Here is an 18446-nt window from a genome sequence, read left to right on the forward strand (position 1 = left end):
TTTGCTGTATGCATGGGCAGCACATTGGGAATGTTAGTATTTTAGACTAAGTATAACATTTGTGTAATGTCTGTTACATGGAGGGAACCAAGTACAACATTTGATGAATGTCTGTTACATGGATGGAACTGTGCACAACATTTGTGGAATGTCTGTTACATGGATGGAACTGTGTGCAACATTTGTGGAACGTCTGTGATATGAATGGAACTGTGTATCATATTTGTGGAATGTCTGTGACATGAATGGAACTGTGCATCATATTCATGGAATGTCTATGACATGGATGGAACTGTGTATCATATTCGTGGAATGTCTGTGACATGGATGGAACTGTGCATCATATTTGTGGAATATCTGTGACATGGATGGAACTGTGCATCATATTTGTGGTATGTCTGTGACATGGATGGAACTGTGCATCATATTTGTGGAATGTCTGTGACATGGATGGAACTGTGCATCATATTTGTGGAATGTCTATGACATGGATGGAACTGTGTGCAACTTTTGTGGAATGTCTGTTACATGGATGGAACTGTGTACAACATTTGTTGAATGTCTGTGACATGGATGGAACTGTGCATCATATTTGTGGAATGTCTATGACATGGATGGAACTGTGTACAGCATTTGTGGAATGTCTGTGACATGGATGGAACTGTGCATCGTATTTGTGGAGTGTCTGTGACATGGATGAAACAGTGTACAACATTTGTGGAATGTCTGTGACATGGATGGAACTGTGCATCATATTTGTGGAATGTCTGTGACATGGATGGAACTGTGTACAGCATTTGTGGAATGTCTGTGACATGGATGGAACTGTGCATCATATTTGTGGAATGTCTGTGACATGGATAAAACTGTGTACAACAATTGTGGAATGTCTGTGACATGGATGGAACTGTGCATCATATTTGTAGAATGTCTGCGACATGAATGGAACTGTGTACAACATTTGTGGAATGTCTATGACATGGACGGAACTGTGCATCATGTTTGTGGAATGTCTATGACATGGATGGAACTGTGCATCATGTTTGTGGAATGTCTATGACATGGATGGAACTGGGCATCGTATTTGTGGAATGTCTATGACATGGATGGAACTGTGCATCATATTTGTGGAATATCTATGACATGGATGGAACAGTGTACATGTGTTTAGAACTGGCTTGCTGCCTCTTAGTCAGCTGCAGTCATTTACTACATATCGTGCTAGTCAGGGACTCATGTGCAGACTAAAAATGGAGCATTATTTTCAGAAGTGCTGGGGGATTATACTTTTTTATTTGTTAGCTAGATCTAAATTCATGAAGGAAATTTATTATGTGCAACTGTATGTTGCTAAATGCTTGTTGTTGTTGTAGAATTTTTCATTTTTATCACTTCCTGATGTTTTTTCCCTTTGAATGAGACATGCATTCCTTTCCTAATTATCACATTGTTATCTATCTATCGCAACCCCACCTCCTCCCCAGGATCACTTTGGTCACCTTATCTCACACTTTTCTAAGTGTAAACCCAGACACTGATTTCACTAATATCTGGTATTTCCCACCTCATTTGCCTGCCTGGATATCTAATCTGCCTTGCGAACACACACACACACACACACACACACACACACACACACACACACACACACACACACACACACACACACACACACACACACACACACACACACACACACACACTTTTCCATCCCTGCTTCTTGCCCGATGGCACTACCCCTCCCCTCTGTAATCTTTCTACCTCCACTTTCACCAGTCTTATCGCTTTTCACTGTTTGAGATGGTTGCTTTCTTGCCTGTGGCTTATATAAGGTCTTCTCAAACCCTTCTGTGCTTTTTTATCTGATATATTGCCCATTTTCTATATGCATTTCCCATCTGACTAAGACTTTCTCTATGCCCACTTCTTCCTACTTAGTTTGTGGTGTTCTTCCTGCTTGGCCACCTCTGTCTCTTACTACTTCTTATCATTAGTCACTGTTGTTTACATCTCTCGTTTCACTTTGGCTTCATTTCTCATATTGTCCATTTCATGACTGTATCTCCCACTTTTTCCTTTAATTTTACTGTATACCTGTAGTTCTGTGACAACCTCTGCTAATCTCTTCTTGCCCTCTGCCTTCCACCCAGCTTTTGCCACCTCACTCTGTCTGTATGCCTCATCCTACCTTTTTCCAGTTCCACTCATCCTTTCATTCCTGACTATACAATCTACTAATATCTTGATCTCCCATTCTCCTGCAGACCCCATATATTTTGCTATCCCAAAGCTCCATCAGACAAACAGCTGTTTGACATCATGAGTTCATCACAAAACACTCCCACATACATTGTCAGTCTTTTCTGTCAGTGATGCTTCTTTCTTGTCCCATTTTGGTCCTTTTAGTTTTCCTGTAGCTATTTGCTTAAGTAGCTTGGACTATCAAATTTTCAACTTTTTTTTCTCTCTTGACCTACAAAACAGATGCCAGGCACGCAACAAAATTGAAGATGATAAAGATAAGATACCAGACAATTCTCACTTAATTTACTTTAACCTCACTTACTCAGGGACAAAGGATCAAATCTGTTTGTTATCTCCTTCTCATGACAAAATTTCACAAGTCTTTCAAAAGCAATCATTTGCACATGGTTCCTTTCTACTTTAGTAACTCTTTGTGCCTATTTTCAGTGGATATTTGAGGAGGTACTCATATGACTTGAGGCAATTTGGCTAGAGCACTGACACACATTTCCCTCCACTTTGAATCCCAAATGTCTTTTGTTTCTGGCATGAAGGCAGCTGGGAAGGAGGAAAACATAACAGAAGAAAGAGGAAACAAAGTGAAGGAGCTGTTGGCAACAAGTGAGATTTTGGAGGAGCCTAAGCATTTGGAGCCAATGCTGGAAGTAAATGCTACAAATTCATAAAGTGCTGATTACTAAAATGGAGAGACTGTAACTGAAGTTGACCAAAGTGGATAACTGCAGCTGCAAGAAATGTTGTCAAAGATAATTCTATAAATAACGAGTCTTGGAGTAATGGAAATAATTGAACAGCCCATAATGTGTAACACTCAAAAAACATGTTTTCTTGTCATTGAAGACTCAATAGTGAGACACACAGATGTCCAACTCGCTAGTTGGACAAGAAGAAAGTCACAGTCAGCTGCCTGTCCAGTGCCACGATTTACCAAATCATGCATGCACTCAGGTCTCTCAGCAACAAGTACCATTATGTCATAGTTGATGTTGGTGTGAATGACCTGAGATGTACTTGTCCGGACTATATGAAGTGAGACATGGTCAAGCTCTCTAAGTACGTGTCCCAGGCAGGTATGTCCCTAGCCTTGAGCAGCATACTACCCTCACCTAAAATGATGCCACAATATAAACAAAATATGATTGATTTCAATAATTGGCTTAATTTCTAGTATCATTCTAAGGAAATCCAGTTCCTGTCTGCATGGTGGACAAACCTCACTGCTTTTCCAGAGACTATTTGCACCTGGCACCCCTAGGCTTTTGGCTGCTGGCAAAGGGTCTTGCCTCCCTCATAGTGCCTTTTTAGGAAAAGTCTCAAAAACAGCATTACTGACGTGAAATTAACCATTCAGAACAAAATAAGGGTCATACTGCTAAATGCTAGGAACTTAAACAAAAAATCGACACTGCCTTGAAACACTCCTATCACTAGAAGATTTAGATATCTGTGCAGTCACAGCAATTTGGTTTAAGGCCTCAGATAGTACCCTGGCCATGCAAGGCTACAATGCCTTCCACACTTTTAGACCGCAAAATGAATGTGTGAAAAACAAAGGAGGCAGTGCTTCAATCTATATTAAAGATAAATTCACCTCCCATCTAGTTAGACTGGACGATTCCATGGAATTACTCCAGGTCTAGGTTAAGACTCTCATTCAAGTCCTAGACAGGTATAGATCCCTCTCCATGGGACATGGCACCCATGAAGCCTACTTATCCAAACTGAAGACAATCCAAATTTTACTGAACACACTGGTCATGGGAGATTTCAATTATCCCATCATCAACTGGGAAATGTACTGTACCCCAAACTCACTAGCACAAAACTTACTTGACTTTGTAAATGCAAATGCCCTGGAGCAAATTGTCCATACCCCAACAAGAGGAACAAACATTCTAGATCTGGTTCTCACCAACATGTCAAACAGGTGCACTGCTACAACTGCTGGCCCCTCATTAGTTAAAACTGACCACAAATCAGTCACCTTCAAACTGATACTAATGCCAGAGCTCACAAATGGTGAAATCAGACTAAAAAACTTCACCAAGGCAAACTATACCCTCCTAGGTGAAGATGCAAATGCATTCCAAGCCTCACCCCAAGCTGAAAATGGTAGCTGCATCGAAACATAGACTAAAGCCCTATACAATCACTTGCATAAGTGTATAAACTCTGCTGTACTAGAAAGAATCAAAGCAAGAGCACAAGAGAAGTCAAGCTGCAGTGGTGGACATCCAGTGTCAACAAACTCTACAATAAATGCAAAAGGTTGCCGTGAAGATTGGGTGAAGATAGATGAAGGCTGCCGGCCTAGCCAGATAGAATTTTGGAGATAATTTTGTCCTTTGTAAATATTAATGTAAGCCACAGGCTTGTTGTCTTAAATGGAAACAAATGCTGTTACAGAAATGTAACTACAGTGCACTCTGCTGACCAAGTAAAGCATGTTGTGACCCTTTGATGTAAACATGGCTCCGGCCTGTCTAGATGAAGGAATTTTTGCTGTTGTTTTAAGGCCAGACTGAATGGCCAGAATTTGCATGCATAAATGTCCTTAATGTTTTTGCTTCCTGACCTGGTGTGAGCTTACTAAAGAATGTAGCACGTTAGCCTGGGAACCCAGGGAAGTGTGAAGAATGATGTAATGTGAACCAGGAATGTGATTTTAAAAACAGAGAGAATCAGAGAGCATGAAGCATTTTTGTCTTGACCATCCAACTCATCAGCACACTGTAAGTTTATCTTAGACTTTTTTCTCTTAGAAATAGCTAGAAATTAGAAAAATTAGACTAAGTGTTTTTCTGTGATGTCAGAACTATACTACTGAATTATTTTAAGTATTTCTCTGTGATCTCTGAACTCTTGACTAGCACTTTGTAGTAAAAAGTATTGTCTTGTGTTTTTATTATTTATTAAATATTTTAAAACCTTTCAACTGTGGCTGTTTTGTGAAGAGATAAGTTAAGCTCTAAGAGTACATTGCTTGTATATAGTGATCCTGTACCAAGTCACTCTAATAAACCTTGACTGTTTAGTTATACTACCAATTGATAATGATACTGCACATTAATAATTGGACACCTGTTTAAGGGCCTTTGAGTAGCTGATAATTATTAGCTGGGTGGTGGCAGTGATTTCTACCATATAGTACAGCTGGAGAACCTGTGCCAGCCTTCCCCAGGAGTATCTGTGTGGTTGTATAAACTCTTCTCAAAGTGTTTGTGTGTGTGCATGTGTGTGTGTGTGTGTGTGTGTGTGTGTGTGCGCGTGTGTGTGTGTGTGTGTGTGTGTGTGTGTGTGTGTGTGTGAGATACTTGGGCAGGGACATGAAGCACTGGTTGGACAGAGAGGGTGCGGGGGTTTTAGCTTGCCCACTAGACTGAGATCTGGACCATATAGCTGTGCTAGTGGGGAGTCTTATTGGGGACCTGGAGAGCAAGGGAGCGACCAGCCCCAGACTGTGATCTCTGTGTACTCTTAAGGGAAATTGCACCTTACTGTGTGTATTTGTTATCCTTTCCTCCTATATGAGATGCCCCTCACTGTTGTTAGTGGTAAGGATTGAGGATCCTTGATTGCTGGGCCAAGGCACGGGTGTCACATATTAATTGTTTGGCAGTGGTGGGATCTCCACACCACATATTAATTAGTTGGCAATACTAATTGGCTTGTAGTGATGTGGGTAGAGTGAATTCCTGTAGCTTGTGTACAGTGAGCTTCGAAGGTGTTTTGTACTCTAAATCAGCCATGCAGTGAATACTCAAGAGTTCAGATCGCAATTGTTTTATTTCTTTTGTTAGCTTAGTTAGTCAGGGTGTGCAGGTAGCATGTCAGCAGAGGAGTATGGAAAGTTGACAAGGAGCCAGCTGGCGGAGATGTGCCAGGCTAGGGGACTGGTGCATGGAAACCTGACTAAGGCAGACTTGATTGCAGCCTTGGTGACAGCTGCATCAGAAAACAGCAACCAGGGGGACAACCAGACTGGCAGTGGAGATATAATAGCCTTGGAGAATGGACAGCTCATCCCTTCTGCAGAGGACTTAAAAATCCATCTGGAGCTAAAGAGACTTGAGTTGGAGGCCAGGCATTTGGAGATAGAAGCCAAGGAAAAGGAGCAGCAGAGGAGGCATGAGAGGGAAATGCTGACTCTTTGCCAGAGTCATGGAGGTAATGGGGAAGGGAGTAACTGAACCCCAGAAGCACAAAAGGTCAGTAAATTTCTTCCGCAGTTTAAAGAGGGGGATAATTTTGATAATTTCATTTATTATTATTATTATTATTATTATTTCAGTTTGATGGCTGGGGAAGTCCACTGGGCTTTGAAAGGCCTATTTTCAGTGGAGGCCCAGGGAGATAAGCTCCATGACACAATTACAGTAACAAGTCAATTACAATTCAAAAATGTCAAAAATATTATCAATAGTAAGTTAGATCCATCATTAAGAGGACATTGTTCAAAACAACAGACATATAATACATGTTACAGTACAACTTAGTGAATTTAGCATAAGTAGATGTTAGAATAAAGTATAGGTCAAGTGGTAGTGAAAATTTGTTTTATAGACAGAGTGAACATAGCATAGTATTTACAGAGAATATATTAGTAATACAGAGGATGCAAGAGATGAGCAGAGTGTTAAGTGTGAATGATGAATTACAAAGTGGGAACTCATGTGGGTGATGAGCAGGGGCAAATCCACTTAGAGGATAGATATGAGTGAAGAAGGGATTTGAAGTTGGTAGGATTTGCAGTGTTTCCAAGGGAGGGGGGTTCCAAAGTTTGGCTATAGAGTAAGATAATAGGAAGCAGCCAGGGGGGCCTAGAGGGTTTGTGAATTTGTAATAGGTTTTGGTTTTCTGACCGAAGCGGGTGATTTGGAATATAGGGGGATAAGGTGGAGGAGAGAGCTGGACAGCTAGATGGTTTGAAGATGAGTTTGTGAGCTATGGAGAGTTTTAACAGGTTTAGGTAGCTTGGTAACTCAAGCCATTGAAGGGATTGAAGAGAGAGGCAGTGATGGGATGAATGTTTGGAGTTGGTGGCAAATTTGCTGATTTTATTGTAGCAGGATTCTAACTTGGATTGCAAACCGAGTTGGAGATCGGTGAGCAAGGGGGCACTATATGTGAGAGAGGGGAGAAGGTAGGAGGAGGCTAATATCTTTTTGGTTGCTGGAGTAAGAAAGTGGTTATGTCGATACAAGAGACCTAATTTCTGATGATTTTTTTTAATAACAATGTTTATATGGATGTCGACTTTTAGATGATCATCGATGATGACATCAAGGAGCTTTGTGTGAGATATGATTTCAGTGGCGGTGTTGTTTTGGGTTAATATAATGAAGGAGGAATTATCAATGGTGGAAGTTCTGGAGGGAGTAAATACTATTAGTTTGGTTTTGGTCGTGTTTATGGCAAGGTGGTTGTTCTGCATCCAAGTTTCAGTTTTTAAAAAGGCTAATTGAGTTTTTAATAGTAAGTCAGAGTGGGTGTCAGCAGTACAGATGATAGTGGAGTCATCTGCATACTGAATTACAGAGGAATTTGAAATGGAGAGATGAAAGTTGTCAATGAAAATGTTGAAAAGAAGGGGACCTAGCACAGATACTTGTGGTATACTGGTGGGGGTATGTAGGAAAGAGGATATTGAGGATTTCCATTTTACAGCTTGGAGTCTTTCAGAGAGGTAACTAGAGAACCAAGATAGTGTAGAGGGAGAAAGGTTGAGAGTGAATAGTTGTGATAAGAGTATGGGATGGGAGATGGTGTTGAAGGCTTTAGATAGGTCTAGGAATAAGGAAGATACTAGGTTTCTAGTGTCACGGGTCTGGTTGATGGATTCAAGGAAGGACAGAAGAGCTGTAGTGGTACTATGGCCAGGGCAGAAACCATGTTGGTTGGGGGTGAGGAGGTTATTGTGGGTTAGATGTGATATTAGTTGGGTATGAATACATTTTTCTATAATTTTTGAGAATGGGGAGAGAATAGCAATTAGCCTAAAGTTGGTGGTATCATAGTTTTTACCACTCTTGTGGAGTGGAATGATGAATGCGTGTTTCCAGATAGATGGGACGTGGGATTCTTGGATGGACCTGTTTATTAAAATGAAGATAGGTAGGGCTATGCTATTGGCTGCAAGTTTGAGGAAATAAAGGGGTAAGGTGTCTGGTGAATTCATATGTTTGAGAGGGTATGCAAACAGTATAGTGTTGATCAAAGGCTCTGGGTATGGTTCCTGACCCACTTACTCCATTGTAAATCTGTAACTGTTTTGTCAAAAATGTCTGACGTTGCATGTTTTGATTATACTGCTGTTAAAAATCACTTGTTAGAATTTTTAAAGGTAACACCTGAAACATATAGGAAAAAGTTTCATGACCATAGATGCAAGGCAGATGAAAGTGTGTGTGAATATGTTGCTGATCTGAGCATTTATTTCCATAGCTGGGTGAGTGGTTGTCAGGTCACCACTTTGGAAGGGCTGGCAGACCTTTTGGTGAGGGAACAAGCCCTTAGCACTTTGCCAGAGGACATGAGGATCTGGTTAGCTGATAGACAATGTGCTACTTCAGATGTGTTGGGAAAGAAGGGAGAACTATACCTGGCAAGCAGGGCAGCCGTGCACAGGAAAGAGACCCCTAGTACTGCTCATGGGTCTAAAGGGACCCATGGTGGGCAGCACAGACTGCCCCAACAGAATCTGCCAGTAACAGGGGAAGCCACTAATCCAGGTATACATCCAGGAGCTAGGGTTAAATGTTTTGAATGCAACCAGTGGGGCCATGTGGCATACAGGTATCCACGGAGGCAAGGTGGGGAACAAAAGGTGAGGGAGCCAGTAAGTGGAAAAGAAAAATGCCAATAGTAGGTTGTCTTGGGACAACAAGGGTACCAAGCTACCACCAGAGGTTATATCCTATTGTAGTGAATGGCAAAGAGGCCATTGCCAAGAGAGACACAGCCTCTGATATAACCATTGTAAAGCCTGCAATGGTTACAGAGGAGCACTACTTGCCTGGGCAGTCTACTCCAGTCAGGGCTTTAGGAGGAATCCCATTCCAAATACCTTTGGCTAGGGTTCACCTTGACTGGGAGGGTGGAAAAGGAAGCCAGCCAGTAGGTGTGTTTGAGGATAAACCTGCAGATGTCTTGATAGGGAATGATTTTAATAGTGCAGTAACTTGTGCTTGTGCAGTTACACGCAGTCAGGCTTGGAGACAAGCAGGTACGTCTGGTAGCCTGAGGGAGACCCAGACAGACTGCATACTTGCAGTCAGTACTGGTGAGATGGTTACTTCAGGGAGGGAGCTACCCTGTAGCAGTGAGACTGAAGGTAAGCCACAGCTGCTTGGGGGTAGTGATGGTCCCTTGGACAGAGTAACTGCAAAGGCAGAGGTGAGTAGTACTACCCAGGCTGACAGTGAGGCACCACTGTCAGAGGATGCCAGACTTCCTGTGGAAGGGGAGCTGGGAAGGGTTACAAGGAGAGAGAGTTGAGACAGGCTCAGCTCTCAGACCCTACATTGCAAGGCCTGAGGCATCTAGCTAGGGAGGCACCTGATTTTCAAGGAAAGGGGGAATCTGTATACTGGGACAAAGGGTTACTGTACAGAGAGTGGACCCCTGAGGGAGGGCTAGAAGATGAGAGTACAGCAGTTGGTAGTGCCTAGAGCCTACCATCTGATGCTTCTAGACATAGCCCATGATATTCCCCTTGCAGGTCATATGGGCCTAAAACATACAAAGAGGCATATTATGCAGAACTTCTATTGGCCTGGAATTTCCAGAGATGTAAAAGGGTACTGCAGGACCTGTGAGCAGTGCCAAATGGTAGGCAAGGCAGGAGACAAGGTGAGAGCTCCTTTGTTGCCTTTGCCTGTGATTGAGGAGCCATTTCAGAGGGTAGCTATGGATATTGGGGGTCCTCTGAGTACCCCAAGTTCCATAGGGAAAAAGTATACCCTAGTGGTAGTGGGTTATGCTACACGATACCCTGAGGTGGTGGCTTTGTCCTCCATTGAGTGGCAAATGTGTTGTTAGAGATTTTTAGCAGGGTAGGTTTCCCAAAAGAAATACTGACTGACAGAGGTGCCACTTTCATGTCAGACCTGCTGGATTTTCTGTGGAAGTCCTGTGGGGTGAAGCACATGAAGACCACCCCTACCATCCCCAGACCAATAGTCTTGTTTAGAGGTTAAACTCTACAATCAAGTCCATGCTACGGGCATTTGCAGGTCAGTTTAAGAGGGAGTGGCACAAATATTTGCCCCATCTGTTTTTTGCTTACAGAGAGGTTCCCCAGGAATCCACAGGTTTTTCACCCTTTGAGTTGCTGTATGGGTATAGGGTGAGGGGACCTCTAGATTTAATTTGAGATGAGTGGGAAGGTGAGTGCAAGTCTCGCAAGGAGTCTGTTGTGGCATACATCCTAAACCTCAGGACAAGGCTGAGGGAACTCATGGGCTTGGCCCAGGAGATCCTGGTAGAAGCCTAACAAGAGAAAAAGGTGTGGTATGACAGGAATGCTCGATCTAGAGAGTATGCTGTGGGACAGCAGGTAATGGTTCTCATTCCTGTCAGACACAACAAGCTGCAAGCAGCTTGGGAGTAACCCTACAAGGTGGTAAGAAAGGTAAATGATGTTAATTACATGGTGGAACTGCTAGACAGAAGGCAGGGACACACATTGTACCATGTTAACATGATAAAACCCTACCATGATAGGGAGGCCCTTGTGCTGTGCATTTGCAGTGGATTGCAGGAGGTGTCTGAGGGAGATCTGGGAACTGATCTCCTCAGTGAAGCTCAGGCTGACACCTCAGTGGAATGGGTAGCAATGTCCCAGCAGCTATCTCGTACTCAGGTTTGAGAAATCCGAGCAGTGTTGCAGGAATTTGGGGACATTTTCACTGGGAAACCAGGCTGCACCTACCTGGGGCAGCACCAGGTGAATACAGGACCCCAAATGCCTATTAGGCAGGCCCCTTATAAAGTGCCTGAGAAAGTCAAACAGACTCTGAGGGAGAAGGTACAGGAGATGTTGGAACTAGGGGTGATTCAAGAATCCAACAGTCCCTGGGCTTCTCTAGTGGTGCTGGTGCCAAAGAAGGATGGCAGCACCAGGTTCTGTGTGGACTACAGGAAATTAAATAGTCACACAGAGTCAGATGCTTACCCCATGCCTAGAATAGATGATGCCCTAGAGCAGCTAGGTGGGGCTAAGTATCTTACAACCATTGATCTTACCAAGGGTTACTGGCGGGTACCCTTGGCTCCCAGTGCTAGAGAGAAGTCAGCCTTTGTGACACATTTTGGCTTGTATGAGTTCACAAAGGTGCCCTTTGGGATAAAGAATGCCCCAGCAACTTTCCAGATGCTGGTAGATCATATCCTAGCAGGAACAGGAGGGTTTGCCCTTGCTTACCTAGATGATATTGCCATCTATAGCCATTTCTGGCCAGAGCACCTTCAGCATGTCTGGGAGGTGCTGGGCAGACTACAGAGGGCAGGGTTGACCATTAAGCCAAGCAAATGTCAGGGGGATATGGCAGAGGTCTCCTACCTAGGATATAGAGTGAGGAGTGGTAAGATAAGACTAGAACCTGCCAAAGTGGAAGCCCTTCAGGCATGGCCTGCACCTCTTACTAAAAAGCAGGTGAAGGAATTTTTAGGAACAGCAGGGTACTACAGAAAGTTCGTCTCCAGTTATAGTACCATAGCTGCTCCCCTCAAAGACCTGACAAGGAAGAACAGGCCAGATAAGGTAGTGTGGACCCTAACATGTGAGCAGGCATTCCAGAAGCTTAAAGAGGCTTTGGGAGGACCCCCTGTGTTATCCAGTCCAGATTACAGCAAAGAATTTGTTGTGCAGGTGGATGCTTTGAACCATCGGGTGAGGGCTATACTTAGCCAGATTTTTTCAGAGGAGGAAGAGCACCCAGTGGTTTATCTCAGTGGTAGACTCCAACCCAGGGAGGAATGCTATGCAGTTATAAAAAGGAATGTCTAGCCATAGTGTGGGCACTTTAGAAACTTCAGCCTTATCTGTATGGTAGGAAATTCACTGTTATGACAGATCATAATCCCCTAACATGGTTAAACAGAGCCAGCCAGCAAAATGCCAAGTTGGTAAGATGGAGCCTGAGGTTGCAAGCATATGATAGGTCCATGCAGCACCACAGCAGGATTAGCAATGCCAATGCAGATGGGCTCTCAAGAGAGGGAATGGGGTAAGGCACACTCAGTTAGACCTCCCTCCCTCAAGCAGTGTTTCTCAAGGGTCACTTGAAAACTAGCTTGAGTTCTCCATGGGGGAGATATGTGAAGATTGGGTAAAGATAGATCAAGGCTGCCAGCCTAGCCAGATAGAATTTTGGAGATAATTCTGTCCTTTGTAAACATTAATGTAAGCCACAGACTTGTTGTCTTAAATGGAAAAAAATGCTGTTACAAAAATGTAACGACAGTGCACTCTACTGACCAAGTAAAGCATGTTGTGACCCTTTGATGTAAACACGGCTCTGGACGGTCTAGATGAAGGAATGCTTGCTATTGTTTTAAGGCCAGATTAAATGGTCAGAATTTGCATGCATAAATGTCCTTAATGGCTTTGCTTTCTGACCTGGTGTGATTTTACTAAAGAATGTAGCCTGTTAGCCTGGGAACCCAGGGAAGTGTGATGTAATGTGAACCAGGAATGTGATTTTAAAAACAGAGAGAATCAGAGAGCATGAAGCATTTTTGTCTTGACCATCCAAATCATCAGCACACTCATCAGCACACCTCCTTTGCTCTATATGTAAGCTTACCTTAGACTTGTGTTTTCTCTTAGAAATATCTAGAAACTAGAAAGATTAGACAGTGTTTTTCTCTGATGTCAGAACTGTACTACTGAATTATTTTAAGTATTTCTCTGTGATCTCTGAACTCTTTGACTAGCACTGTGTAATAAAAAGTATTGTCTTGTGTTTTTGTTATTTATTAAATATTTTAAAACCTTTCAACTGTGGCTGTTTTGTATAGAGATAAGTTAAGCTCTAAGAATACATTGCATGTATATAGCGATCCTGTACCAAGTCACTCTAATAAGCCTTGACTGTTTAGTTATACTACCAATTGGATAATAATATTGCACAGTAATAATTGGACACCCTTTAAAAGGCCTTTGAGTAGCTGATAATTATTAGCTGGGTGGTGGCAGTGATTTCTACCGTATAGTCTGGGTAAAAGGGGCACAGCTGGAGAACATGTGCCAGCCTTCCCCAGGAGTATCTGTGTGGCTGTATAAACTCTTCTCAAAGTGTTTGTGTGTGTGTGCATGTGTGTGTGTGTGTGTGTGTGTGTGTGTGTGTGTGTGTGTGTGTGTGTGTGTGTGTGTGTATGTGTGTCAGCTACTTGGGCAGGGACACGCAGCTACTTGGGCAGGGACACGAAGCACTGGCTGGACAGAGAGGGTGCTGGGGGTTTTAGCTTGCCCACTAGACTGAGATCTGGACCCTATAGCTGTGCCATTGGGGAGTTTATTGGGGACCTGGAGAACAAGGGAGTGACCAGCCCAGGACTGACTGTGATCTCTGTGTGCTCTTAAGGGAAATTGCACTTTACTGTGTGTATTTGTTATCCTTTCCTCCTATATGAGATGCCTCTCACTGGTGTTAGTGGTGAGGATTGAGGTTCCTTGATTGCTGGACCAGGGCATGAATGTCACATATTAATTGTGTCACAGTTGCTGTCCAAGAAAACAAAGACAAGGACCCAACAATGGAAAAGCACCCTGCTCAGCCGTAACAGGGAAATAAGGAAAACTTGTCAAATCCTCCAAGAGCTCCTTTGAGAGAAACCTAGCAAGTACTGCCAAGGATAACCAAAAGGCCTTTTACAGCTATGTATGTAACCTAAAGGGTAGGACCCAAGCATGTGCAGAACTGGTGTCCAATGGTATCACAAACACTGATCCCACAGAGATAGCGAACCTGCTAGTGAATAGGTTTGGTAAAAATTTCACTCCCTTATCCCCTCCTAACTTACAACAAACCCTACCCCAAACTCCCCCCTCCTCCTTACATATCTGAAGAGCAGGTCCTCAACGCCCTGTCCAAGGCAATGAACACGGCCTCTATGGGACCAGATGACATCCCAAACTGTCTGCTAAACAGGCTAAAACATGAACTAGCATCACCACTAAGTACCCTTTTCAATCACAGCCTAACCAAAGACTTTGTGCCTGCAGAATGAAGAACAGCTACAGTTATTCCCCCTCCACAAAGGGGGCCTAGCAACAGCCTGGGAAATTACAGAGCCATAAGCCTGAACATCCTCAACTATAAGGCCATGGAACGTAATCATTATGGAGTTCATAAATAAAGACATAGGTGACCTCCAAACCTTGGATCCTATCCAATTCGACTTCATGAAGGGCAGATCCTGCGTGTTAAATCTGCTGGATTTCTTTGAAAGTGTGACAAGGCCATTAATGAGGGCAAATCTGTGCACACAGCATACCTCGACTTGGCAAAGACTTTCGACACAATCTCAAATTCAAGCATTACTGATAAACTTAACAAACTGAATGTAAACCCCTTCATTGTAAGATGGGTTGCCAACTGGCTCACTAACCAGACATACACTAGCAAAGTGGGTGATTCCACATCAACCAGCAGACCTGTTACCAGCAGGGTGCCACAGGAGTCAGTACTGGGCCCCTTAATGTTTGGTATATACTTCTTAGATGTTCAGATCAAAAGTAAAGTGGTGTGGCTGACCAAGTTTGCAGACGACTGTAAACTAGGTGCAATAATTGAATCCACAAATGATGTCAGTATGCTCCAGGAAGGTCTCACACAGACCAAAGACTCATGTATTAGTCACAGTCTCAAGCTGAAGGCAAAGAAATGCATCATCATTCCCTTTGGCACAAACAATGTCCCTTCACATTATCAAATAAACACACTATACCCTAAGTACCCATGAAGTGGTAAGAGACCTGGGATCACAGGTTGACCGCGACCTTAACTTTGACTATCACATGTCTACCATTGTAAGGAAAGCTTTCCATATAGCTCACTTGATTAGTAAAGGCATCACCTCAAGAGCAAAAAAAAATTATAACCCCCCCCTATACTCGGCACTTATCTGGCCCATAATTGAGTATAATGCTCCATTCAGTATGTACTGTACTAAGCACCTGCAGCAATTAGAGAGACCTCAGAGGTTTCTAACAAAGAAGATTAAGGGTCTCCAGCATGTGCCTTACACAGACCGAATAATGTCCCTGTCACTATACTCCATCTTGTATATGGGCGACTTATGCCTGGCCTACAGAGCAATCCAAGACCCACACCTAATGAACTTCCTGCATATCCCTGAATCAAATGGGTCTAGGGCTACCCATTCCAGGGACTTAAATATGGCCCGTGACTTAAATAGGATATGCTGGAGGGAAAAATTTATCTCCCAGTGACTGCCACGTCTTTGGAACAAGTTACCAATTCATGTGAAACAGAGCACCTCTATGACACTGTTCAAGAGGAACATTGATGAGTGGATAGGGAACCATAAGTTGTTCCTGGAGATAGAGCCCACAACCCTCCTGGACATGGGCAGTTATCACTAAATACAATCTTGGGTCTTGACAAGTACTTCTATAGTATTACATTGGGTAGAAATGGCTAGGCTTAAAATTACCTCCGGGTGGATAGCCTAGTAATCTCCTATGATCCTATGACCTACGTGAATGTAGGTGAGCTAGAATAGGCAAAACAAGTAAATGAAAGAAGAAAGGAGGAAATTGTGATGGTTTGGCTACTGATGTTCAGAAAAATGAAGACCACCCTTCCAATACAATGGTAGTAAACCAAATCATGACACAAAGGTTTGTAGAAGAACCTCAGGTGTTCCTACTGTGATTCTTATATTCTGGTGAGACTGTTCTAAACAGACATGTCTTTTGGTTGAATATCTTAAAGCTATTTGGTGTAATACCTGTTCGGATACTAATATTCTTTCATTTAGGAAATGAGCCATTTCATGATATGCAGTTTGAAAGTGAAGCAGCTATTTTTTGTAGCAAATAGTTAATTTGTTGAATTTCTTGCATAAAACCTTGGTCAGAATACAGAAGTCAGGCTTATGGTACTAACAGAAGGATGAAAACAGTGCTGCTATGAACATTTGACTTCACTAAGCCCTAGATTATGAAAACTTTAGTTGAACAGTGAAAGAAAATGCTGTAGATAAAAATTCAAGACACTGTTGCCTCCTGGACTGTTAGCTGACCTGTATGACTGGACTTAATAATGAATTAGACTGAGGTAATTCAGTTTCTAAATGCTGGTATGAAACAAGGAAAGACAGGCAAGATATTCTGCAGAGATCAGCAAACGGCTGTTATTTTTATGGAGGCAGAGAGAGTGGTCATTTATTGAAATTTAGAACAAAAAGAAGATCTGATATTTGAGAAAAATGGGACCTAAATGAATTTATGTGATGTAGAATGAAGGATAGTCATTCTTGGTTGAATGCAAAGAAATGACAACAGGGAATATTGACTGCTAAAATGAAAATGTGGCTACTGAAAAATCTGAAGAAATGCAAAAAAGATAGTGGAGAGGGGAGCAAACTGATTGTAATATTAATTTTCAAGATGGGATTATTTGAAATCTGCATAATAAAAATGATCATTGTTGCCTCACAGCAAGAGGTTCTCCTGTTCGATTCTCAGCTGGAGTGCCTTCTATGTGGAGCCTGCATGGCCTCCCCGCAGCCGAGTGGCCTCCGAAAGACATGCGTGAATGGGCGTGCCTTTGCTGAAGGTTGGGCGTCAGGCTGGCAACTTGGCACCATAAAAGTCTACTGCCAATCATTAGCGGACCGGAGTTTCAGCTGTGGCGACCCCTAACCAGGAAAAGCCGAAAAGACAAACAAACAAAAAAGATAGCAAATGCACCTGCACGAGGAAAATGGAATACTAATGCAAAATTAGTATGGTGTACTTCCAAAGGATTCACAAAAAACTTCTGAAGGGGAGAATGGGGGAGTGGCATCTGAGAGTGTGGTAGCAGATACTCTTGTTGGAATGGATATAACTATGAAAAGAAAACTGAAAAAAGATAAAATAAGAAAAAAAAAGAGGGGTGGGCGACTGGAAGGTGTTATCACTAAATGAGATCATTTAAAGAATTAAGTACTAAGAAATGCAATCATGCACTCATGTAAAACACAATATGTTGGTATTATTTGATTTACAGGATGTAATATATGTTTCAGATTTTTTAATCACCGTTATTTAATTATCACATAAGACATAGGCATATATTAAGAGAAAAGAAAACAAACCACATTAACATTTTCATGTATTACACACTCCATATATGTTTCCTTTCCTTCAAACAACTGCCATTCATTCCAACATTACATAAACTGCACAAATTCTGCCTTCCTTAAAACTTACTCCTCCTCTTGAACAACATTTTGTATGTACTGTTCACACAAATTCCATGTTATATTTCTATTAATTTGCTCCTTTCCTTCACTAAAAGATCTTATTTCCAGTTATTTTATCTCTTTAACAATATTCAATACTTCAGTTACTGTTTGTTTAGATTTTGATTTCCATTTTCACGTTTTTTCTTTTTTGGCAGCCAATAACATTAAACTTAATAGGGTCTTACTATGTCTAGGTAACTGAAAACCTGTGTTCTAGCTCAAACGAAGAATAATTTCTTTAGTTACATCCTTTGCTTCCCAAATAATTCTGGCAAACTACTCCGTATGGAAGTTTAAAATCTACCAACACTTTACACTCCCAAAAAACATGTTCCCAGTTATCTCTCTCTTTTCCATCATACTGTCCGCATTTCCTATCTTCCCAAGAAAATTTGCTTTGAAGTCTACTTGGGGAATAAAAATACCTTTACAAACCCTTCCAAGCAAAAAGCCTAAACCTTATGGACTTTGTTGCATATTTGGGAGCCATACATATGTCATTCTATTGTTTCTTTGTAAATTGCTCTTCCACTCTCTCTTTCAAATCTTTTTTAACCTTCTCTGGTTGATTTTATGCCTATAATGCAATATTTATAAATCCTACTAGTTATCCTTTCTGAACAGTATCTTCTGTTCTAGACTCAGCTAAAAACTCCACCCAAGCTGCTATTTCACGTAGGTCTCCCCTATCCCTTTTT

This window comes from Protopterus annectens, chromosome 10.part0 (genome assembly GCF_019279795.1).
Source record: "Protopterus annectens isolate FY-2018-M chromosome 10.part0, PAN1.0, whole genome shotgun sequence".
Taxonomy (NCBI): Eukaryota; Metazoa; Chordata; order Ceratodontiformes; family Protopteridae; genus Protopterus; species Protopterus annectens.